This window comes from Narcine bancroftii, chromosome 11, assembly GCF_036971445.1.
Source record: "Narcine bancroftii isolate sNarBan1 chromosome 11, sNarBan1.hap1, whole genome shotgun sequence".
Taxonomy (NCBI): Eukaryota; Metazoa; Chordata; class Chondrichthyes; order Torpediniformes; family Narcinidae; genus Narcine; species Narcine bancroftii.
In genome coordinates this window covers 51,590,143-51,600,143 of record NC_091479.1, presented here as the reverse complement: position 1 = coordinate 51,600,143, position 10,001 = coordinate 51,590,143, and the positions used below count along the sequence as shown (strand labels likewise).

The window sequence follows — 10,001 nt, the reverse complement described above, 5'->3', positions numbered from 1 at the left end:
AGGATCTGGGGGTCTCATGATGTTGCAAGAACTGTGATGGCCAAATGCCCTATTTGTCAGCAATTAAAACCAAGGGCCGCATTCGCTGGGGTTCGGGAGCTGGCCAAGTCTGATAAATTGACCATATCAGGCCTCTCCCCTGCCAAAATAAAAAGTGATATGTTCTCACGATGGTCAGCACATACTCAGATGTCCTGCCAGCGGGCCGACCAAGCACCATTTTAGCGTGCTCCATATGTGGAATACCCTATCGGATAACGTCCGACCAGCAATGGGTGGTGATGCCAAGTATTTGGGGCCACCTGCATATCCCCTACCACCCACAGGCATCCAAGATCAATGAGTGAATGAATGACCTGTTCAAGGTATCATATGTGACAAGTTGATTGTCAAGTCTTCTATCCACGAGTGGTTGCAAGTGTATCGATTAATCCGGCGAGTTTGTGTCTGTGTGTGTCTTTTACTCCTCATGCGACTTCACTACATGTGTCAATAAAAGACAACTGTGTTCAAATTCGCCACCCTTGGGACCCCTCGAATCAGTTTCACACACATAATAATTGGTGCAGTGAGCAGGGTCCTTCGAGTTCCGACTGAACACAGCTGCAGTGGAGATGCTTTGGAATTGGGGCAGGAAATCGAGTGCAGGCAGGGAGAACAAGATCTGCGGGTGGACTGACGAGAGTGCAGGGTTCGGGAGCTTGGCAAGCATGCTGGCGGACCACGGCAAACTGGTAGACTGGTCCAAGCTCCTGGATCCACATCTTGAGAAAATAGGTCACCACGTGTGGTCCCACTTCAAGAAGTCGGGGTTCCCAAAATCTAAGGGGAATCAGAGGGTGCCTTTTGGCTGCCAGTGTTTCTCCTGAGAAACCAATGTGAGATCATAGAAAGGAAAGATTTGCAGAGGGCCCATGAAAATAAGGAGATAAAGGTGGTCCAGCAGTGCTGCTCTGCACTGCAGGAGCCAGCACAGACTCCCCCAACCTGAGCCACTGATGTCGAGATGAGAGGGACAGAGGAAGCCAACAGACATGCCAATCAAGGTCTGACTCCTCCCCCACACTCCCAGTGAGTGAGTTTGTACTGGCCATGGAGCGATTAGCCGAGGCCATTTGCCAGGATTCAGGCATTAAAGGTTTCAGAACAGGCCAGGAAGAGCATGAAATCAATTTATTTGCAGAAGTTGTTCTGATATATCTGACAGACCCAACACACTCATTGCCCACACTCAGGTGCTCCACCCTGGAGGACTATGGGGACATCTCTGGGTATAAGTTCTTTTGGGATATGTGCAAAATCATGTCACTTAGGAAGGGGGATTAGAGCCAATGTCAAGAAAATAGTCAACAAATGTGGCGGCAAAATGGGATCAAATATCTAGGAGTTAGAATAGATAACAACGAGTAATTTAGACCAGCTGAATTATTCTCCCCTTGCTTGGGGAAATTGAGGAGGATTTAAATGGTTGGATGTCCCTGCCCATTACACTAGGGGTGTCACAGAGAGGGGAGGTGTCACAGAGGGGGGAGATGATGACACAGAGGGGGTGATGTTGTCACTGCATGGGGCAGCCATAGCTGAGTCGTGCCATGGCACAGCAACAAAAGAAAGATGTCTCTCCTGGAAGGGGATTCTGGCCCACGTGTCGGAGTAGGACGCTGTCTCATCCCAGGGACCCTCTGATCAACAGGGTTGTGTTTGGAAGCACCCTGCACCCATGGGTGAGATAAAGAGCCTGTTACATGCTCCCCTACTGGGACAGAGACTCCTCTGGCACCATCCTTTACCCAGTGTGGGCGGAGAGAATGGAGGCTACATTTAATCCCCTCTCCCCATCCTGAGTGCAGGGCACTTTATGAGGCAGCTGGAGGGGACTGGGGAGGGGAGAACAATGGCATGTGAGGGGATAAAGGGATGGGGTCTGTAGGACAGGAGGGGAGAACAAAGGAACGGGGTAGCACCACAGGCTAATGTCAAGGGAGATTGGATCAGAGATAGGGGACATAGGGTTGAGCTGGGGGGATGGGGTGCGAGGGGACGGAAAGCACTGGGGAAACCATGTTGGTGTTGGGTGGGGGATGAGAGTGTGGTAGAGGATTCGGGGCAGGGGAGAGTGTGAGGTGTCTGAGGGAGAAGAGAAGTTGCGAGGGGGATGGAAGGCAGACCTTTCAACAGAAATGGGACAGAGCTCCCCCTCCACCTGGAATGGGATCTGTCCACTGAGAGACACGACCGCTCCTCCACCCGCCACGCCCCCACCCCCCACCCCCGTGGTTACAAGATCCCTTCCACCCTTGCATACACCCCCACACACCCCCAACCGGGATAGGATTCTTTCCCCCAGTGGACCTGGATCAAGGTGCTAGAAAGTGTTTCTGCTGCGGCAGACCCAACAGAGTTGAGCGGTGAAGCGTGGGGCTCTCTCCGCACCACCTGCTCCCTCAGGTGACGAGGTCTCGCTTGCATCAAGGAAGATCACGGTGTTGCTGAGCTTCTGGGAATGTGGAGGGCTTCTGCTAAACCCGTGGTAGGGTTCAGAGTGGTTCATCTCCCCGGGACGTGCTGAAGGTCAAGGATGACCCGATCCTCTCATGGAGGGAGGGTTGTAAATAAAGTGAACGGATGCGGAACTGGCCTCAGTCTGAGGAGAGTGATCAAAGAGGGACCTGGGGTGGCAATATTTCTACTGAGAGGCTGGAACGAACCACCAGAGGATCAATTCTGACATTTTGGAGACCCTTGGAAGGGAGGTAGAGGGAGGGGTAGAGACTAACTCGGACAACAAGGCTGGGCTGGGATAAATGACCTGTTGTGTACCCTCTGGGTGTGTAAATGCTGCTGCTTCTGCCCCAGAGGACATGGCAATAAGGCCACAACAGAGGTGGCCACACCGTGTCATGGACCCAACGTCCCCAAGGTGGTGTCCTGCACAGATGTTAAAATCATCGACAATGGATCTTTCGGTGTGGTGTACCAGGCAAGGCTGGTGGACTCCGGAGAGCTGATTGCCATCAAGAAGATCTTGCAAGACAAGAGATTCAAGGTGAGGGGGAGGAGCAGTTGTGTGGAAATGAAAAACCCTGATATTTAAATTTAGGGCCTACAGCACGTTCACAGGCCCTTGCGACACATGAGCCCGTTTCACACAATTACACCCAATTGACAAACAACACCCCAAACACATTTTTGAAGGGGGGTGGAAAGAGGAGCATCTGACAGAGACCAAAGCATCCATGGGGTTTGGAAACAGAGAAAGTCACACAAACCCACAACAGCAGCCCCCCTCCCCACACACAACCCCCCACCCCACACACACACACACACACTCACACACACACACACTCACCTGGCAAATATCAAAGATTTTCTGCAAATTCATTGTTTAGTAGAAGCTGGGAAAACAATCATAAAAACTGAAATGATACTTCATTGAACCCCCTGACGAGTCCCCACTCCAGCGACACGAAAAGTCCCCCCCACTGACTCTCGAAAAGTCCCCCACTTCGGCCTCCCTCGGAGTTCCCCACCTCTGACCTCTTGACAAATCTCCTCCCCGCCTCCCCCCTCAACTTGGACAAGTTGCCCCTCAGGGCCCCGACCCATCGCCCAGCCTTGCTGATGTTCTTCTCTCGCCATAGAACCGCAAACTGCAGATCGTGCGAAAGTTGGATCACACCATCATTGTCCCTCTTCTCAACTTCTCCTCTGTAGTCAAGGTAAGATCCACCTGCACCCACCCCACCCCCACTCTGATGCATATCATTTGCTGCTACCTTCCCCATTCCTTCAATCGATCTGTCTCGCTGCAGCCCCTCTTTTGCCTCCATCCTGCCCCTCTGACCAGTGCTGACTCTTTGACGTTGGCTGCCCTGCTCCTCACCCATTAACTCATGACCTCTTGCCATTTCAACTCCAGACAGCAGCAGCCAAGACCACAAGACAAGGTCGCCAAATTCGGCCACTCAGCCCCTCCAGTCTGTTTCCCCAATTCATTTCACGAATGTACTTTCCCCCATAACTCACTTTTGGCACCTTTTGGTGCGCTTCCAAATCAACGCCTGCTCTGAATCGTCCCAACAACTCAGCCTCCACATGTTCGACCCCAGCCAACACCCGGCTGCAAACATTTCTCATCTCGAAACGTCAATGGTTTTTCTCCCCCGGTGAATCCTTGCCTCACGAGGGAGGGCGGTCAGAGCTGCACATTTTGTGCAGTCTCACCAGAAGCCGAATGATGGGGCAGCGGACGGGTCCACTACGGCCTGTTGACGCTCTGCTCGCTGAGCCGTTGGATTCATGCCATGTTGTGTTGAGCAGTGGGGGCATCAGGCCTACAGAGAGCAGGAGGGGCTGGCACTCCTGTTGGGAGAGGCACGGGGTTTTGGAGGGTAAATCCAGCTGACATGTTTGTATTGTGTCCAAGAGGAAGAGCAGGTTTATTTGAATCTGGGTCTGGACTATGTTCCCAAGACGGTTCACTTCATGGTCCAGCACTTCAACAAGGCCAAGCAGCCCATTCCCATGATCTACATCAAGGTGGTTGTGGGTCTGGGTGGTCAAGTTGTCCACTGGGGCAAGCTTGGATGGTGGGGTTGGAGGATATGAAGGAGTTTACTGGCTGAGTCTCGCTGGGGACTGGATATCGATGAAGGGTGCATGAGGGTCTCAATGGGTATTGGTGAGGAGAGAAAGGGTAGTGAGGGGAGAGGGGTGGAGAGGATGATGAGGATGGATGTTGATTGGCAGGGAGGGGCCCTTCACCCACCTCCCCTTACCCTCAGGATATAGACCCGGCCAGTGTGGAGGCAGAGTGGGTCATGTTATATCGTTGTGTTGCCAGATGTTCATGTACCAGCTGTAGCAGAGCATGGCCTACTTCCATCCTCAGGGGGTTTTCCATTGAGACATCAAGTCCCAGAAGATGCTGGTAGATCCCGAGATGGCCTTCTTATTGCTCCTTTATTTCGGCAGGTAGATCCACCCATGTCTGTCCGTTCACCACCTCAACGCGGTCCTGATCCCTCTCCACAACACGGCCTTGTCCCCTCCCCACCAGCTCTCACCCCTCCCCCACCAGCTCTCTCCCCTCCTCCCTCTCCCAACTTGCCCCTTCCACAGCTTAATAACTTATTCTAAATAAGATTGTGGGGGCCTTAGATGGAATGAACAGCCAGAAACCTTTCCTAAAGTGTCAGGTGCAAATCTCAGAGAGCATCCGCTTCAGGTGAGGGGAGATTTTTTTTATGCAGAGAGTTGTGAGAGCTTTGAATGCGTCACCAGAGAAAGTGGTAGTGGTTGGTAGAATAGGTACATATAAAAGTCTCTGAGACGAGCATGTGGATGTAAGGGAACAGAATTTTTACATGATAGAGGAATTTGGGGATATGGCGAGAAGGCAGGGTAGGTGGAGTTAGGTCATAAATTAGATCAGCCATGATCGTATTGAATGGCGGAGCAGGCTCGATAGGCCATTTTTGTCCTATTCCTGTTCCCACTTCCTATGTTCCTATGGGTGTGGTACAGGTAAAGGTTGTGGAGAACATTTACAAAGGTCAGTGCAGCCTTTATGGGCCAAAGGGCCTGTACTGGGCAGCAATGCTTGATGTTCTAATGGATGCGGAAGCTCTGGAAAGGGGTAAGGGAGGGACTGGCCAGGAAGTCTGCAGATTCTGGGGCCGAGGGCAATGCCCAAACACGCTGGGGAAACTCATGGATAGTTTTGTGAGGAGCAGGTCCTGCTTCACGAGTCAAATTGAGTTTTTCGAGGAGGTGTCAAAGGAGATAGATGAAGGTCAAGGTCTGTATGTGCTGCACGAGGATTTTAGTAAGGTGCTTGACAAGATCCCCACGGAGGCCTCATTCAGAATGTCTGGAGGCATGGGATCCATGGACCCTTGGCTGTGTGCATTCAGAATTGGCTTGTCTGCAGAAAACAGAGGGTAGTAGTAGATGGAACAATGACTAGTGGCGCTCCAAAGGGATCTGCTCTGGGACCCCTGCTCTTTGTGATTTTTATGAATGATGATGGGAGTGGAAGGGTGGGTACGTCAGGGGATCACACAGAGGTAGAGATGTTGTAGACAGTGTAGAAGGTTGTCATAGGTCATCCAGTTTGCAGAGAAGTGACAGATGGAGTTCAATCCTGTAAATCAGATGTACTTAAATAAGCAACTGGTCCAGGTTTATTTCCAGAGTCATTTTCAAGGGCACGAATAACAGTTATTCCAAAGAAGGTTGGAGCCCCATTAAAAGTAGCTTCATATAGACCAATATCTTCATTGAATGCGGATTACAAGAATGTGTGGGCAGAGCACTTGGTTAATGGCAGGATTATGAACAGTGTGCAGGACAGAGAAATATTTAGATCCTGCTCCATATATCACTCAAGGTTGCTGTGCAAATTGAGAGGGAGTTTAAGATGGTGTATTGTGTGCAGGCCTTCAGGAGTCAGGGGATTGAGTTCAAAAACCGAGAGGTATCGTTGCAGATGTATAAAATTCTCGTCAGACCACACTTGGAATATTGTGTGCATTCCTGGGGCGAGAATACCAGAGGACGTCTAAATAAGGTGAGCTGAGGGAAATTTAGGCAAGACGTGAGGGGTACATTTTATTCACACAGAATGTAGTGGGTGGCTGGAATGCATTGTCGGGGTAGTAGCGGAGGCTTGTCCAAAAAAGGCATGAAAAGGATTTTAATATGGACAGGAATTCAAGAAAAATGGAGAGTACTGGTGTGAGGGAGGGGAGGGTTCAGGGGTAGGGGGGATGATGGGGGAAGTGTTGGGACCCTCCAAAGTCATTGTGTTCAGGCCTCAGAGACAGTATCTCTATCACTCGTATTTCTCTTCCCAGGAGAAGGAGCGATCTCAGAGACAAGACACGAGTCCAGAAGAACCTCGCATCCCAGCTGAACAGAGGACGGACAACATCATGATGGCCTGAACCCCTCCCCGTCGTATCCCTCTGGCCCTGCCAACCCCATTCCCTGCCTCTTCCATGTCCCTTCACCCACTTCCCCTCTTCTCCTCTACCCCTCCTCCATCCCAACCCCCTCCCGCTCATCTTCCCCTTCCCCTGCCCTCACACCTATGCCCTAACCCCAGCCCTCCACTCTTCACCTCCCTCTTCCCCTCCGCCCTTCCCTTCCCCTTTCCCCCTCCCCTTCCCCTCCCCCATCCCCTCCCCTAACCCTCCCCCTTCCCCTCCCTTTCTCCTCCTCCCCTTCCCCTCCCTCTTCCCTTTCCCCTTCCTACCCCTAACCTAGGGGAGGGAGGGGGAGGGGAAGGGGGTAGGAGAAAGGGGGTAGTGGAAGGGGGTAAGGGTAGGGGTTGTGGTGAGGGGTAGGGTAGGGGGTAGTGGTAGGGGGTGTGGGGGTAGAGGTAGGGTTAGGGGAAGTGGGTAGGTTGTAAGGGATAGGGTAGGGAAAGTGGTAGGGGGTGCGGGTATGGGGAAGGGGTAGGGTTAGGGGAAGGGGGTAGGTTGTAAGGGATAGGGTAGGGGGTAGTTGTAGGGGGTGTGGGTATGGGGAAGGTGTAGGAGGTATGGTTAGGGGAAGGGGATAGTTGTAGGGGGTGTGGGTATGGGGAAGGGGTTGGAGGTAGGGTTAGGGGAAGGAGGTAGGTTGTAAGGGATAGGGATAGGGTTTAGTTTAGGGTTGGGGAAGTTGGGTAGAGTTAGGGTTAGTGTTAGGAGACATGGGGTAGGGCTATATCTTGGTTTATGGTTAGGTCTATAGTTCGGGGAAGTGGGCTTGTGTTAGGTATAGGGGAAGGGGGTAGGAGCAGGGGGGTAGAGGAGGAGTGAGGTTTGGGGTTAGGGGATGGTGGGTAGCATTAGGGTTGGGGTTAGGGGGTGGCATAGGCGTAGGAATAAAGTTAGGGTTAGTGGATGGGGTGGGGGTAGAGTTAGGGGACGTGGAGTGGTGGTAGGGGGTATCGGTAGTGTTAAGGTTAGGTTTAGGATTTTGTTAGGGGTTAGGGTTAGGAGTAGGAGGAAGGGAAGGGGGAGGGGAATGGGTGAGGCGAGCGGGGGACGGGAACTGGGGACTGGAAGGGGGAGGGGATGTGGGAGGGGAACGGGCAGTGGAAAGGGGAGGGGAACGGGGTAGAGGAAAGGGGAGGTGAACGGTGGACGGCATCCCTAGCCCTCCCCTCCCCTTCCGTTCCCCCGCATTTCCCCTGCCTCTCCTCTCCTCCTTCCAGAAGAAGCTGGGCCTCTTTCCGTCCAGAACCTCCCTGTGGTTTCATAGCCTCCGTTTCAGGAAGTGCCTTCGACGCTTGCTGCTGGACAGACATCTTGTCTCTTGATTCATTCTGTACCATTGATATTAAATTTAAAAATGATTGGGTTTTTTAAAGCTTGAACTCAAAAGCTGGTCCAGATAGAGAAAACATAAACAGGCCCTTCAGCCCCTCTCTCCTGCTAGCTGAGCTGTTGTAATCAGTCCATATTCCTCTCACCCTTTTCATTCTTAGCTCCCATCCAGCTCATGTTGCCTTGTTAATCTCATGGCCTGTGGGAAGATGCTATTTCCCTCCCTGGCTGCTCTGCTTTTATTCCTCCATATCTCCTTCCTGATGGCAGGGCGACAAAGATGCTCTGTGCTGGATATCTATGAGTCTATTTACAGAGCCCATCCCTGCAATCAATCAGGGGACCGTTGCCTTGAGGTGGCACCCATGTTGCCTCTCCCTCAGCACTCTCAGAACACTACTGCACCCTCCTTCCCCTCCTTTCCCAGGTCTCAGTAACCGACTGACAATTCCAGTCAGCTGCCATGTCTATACCCTGCCCCACCTAAACCGATGGATCGACCAGCGCCTTCTCCCCTGAAGAGTTCGAGGAATCCACTCTCTTGCAATGTCCTGCTATCGAATGCCCTGCATCCTCCTTCTCACTTGGTTCCTCCTGTTATCAGGCGCCTGGATGGACCCCACCCTGTTGAAACTACCCATGTTCTCACTGATCTCTCTGCGCCTCTGCCCTCCATCCAGGGGTCTTGGATTTCTTGTGGGGGTGGTGGAGAACAAAGCACCAACTTAAGGAGATGGGGAGCAGTACAAAGACCCCCAGGTCCAGGAGACAGGGAGAACCACAGAGATACCCATCTCTGTCATTCGGGTAAAACCTGATTATCAGGTGCAATGTGCAAGGAACTTTCGGTCCTGCTGCATGTGGGCCAGGTTTGGCCCATCCCCACACCACCACCCTGTCAATTCCCAAAACAAATTTCAATTCATGTGGGGGTCCAAAATGGATAGAGTCTGGAGAAGGACCGTGTACATCATCAATCAATGGGGACAAGGGTGTAACCAGCATGACCATAATTGTGTGTGGCTGTGCTTGTAACCAAAGTGCAAGGGCACCAAATGCTGCTCTGTGCTGAGGTTCTACCTGGCTCAGGTGTTGCAAAAGATTGGCCTGGCCCTGGTGCTGCACAATGTTCCAGTCAGCAGGACTTTGCCCCTTTACCTTCCTGGGAACGGTTTCATAGACAAACACATTTGACCACAAAGCCATCAGGCAGTGGTCAGCAGAGCATTGCTGACACAGAGACTCCAGGACTAGATGGGATACTGCGGGGTGGTCCACGGAGCAGAGCATCCAGAGATAGACATCCAGAACTGCTGGAAAACCAGAAACTCGGTGAAAGATGCCCTTCAGTTTGCCTGAAACCCAGATGGGAGTAGCAAACACTAGAAGACATCTGTGTAAAGCAAAGGGAGGAAGATTTAGGGGAGATATCAGGGGTATTTTCTTTTACCCAGAGTTGTGGGTGTCAAGAATGCCTTGCCAGGAGTAGTGATGAAGGCCAAAACATTAGGGACATTTTAGGGGTTCTTAGTTACATTGAGGGGCTGAGATCAAGGAGGATATTCTCAAACAGCAGAGGGTGGCAGTAACCGCAAGATGTCAAAGTGGTGGCAATGAAGCTAAACAGAGACCGTCTAATGTGACTGTGCGCCTGGCTGCGGGAATTTGGACTTACGATATAAA

The 10,001-nt window shown here is 52.0% G+C and overlaps 1 long non-coding RNA gene across 1 annotated transcript; it reads left to right on the top strand.

Moving 5' to 3' along the window:
- Positions 1–2,780: 2,780 nt before the first annotated feature.
- Positions 2,781–7,365, top strand: LOC138745368 (uncharacterized). The gene is made up of 3 exons (XR_011346221.1): positions 2,781–3,046; positions 3,642–3,719; positions 6,858–7,365. It is a non-coding gene; the product is annotated as an uncharacterized lncRNA (long non-coding RNA).
- The last annotated feature ends 2,636 nt before the right edge of the window (positions 7,366–10,001 follow it).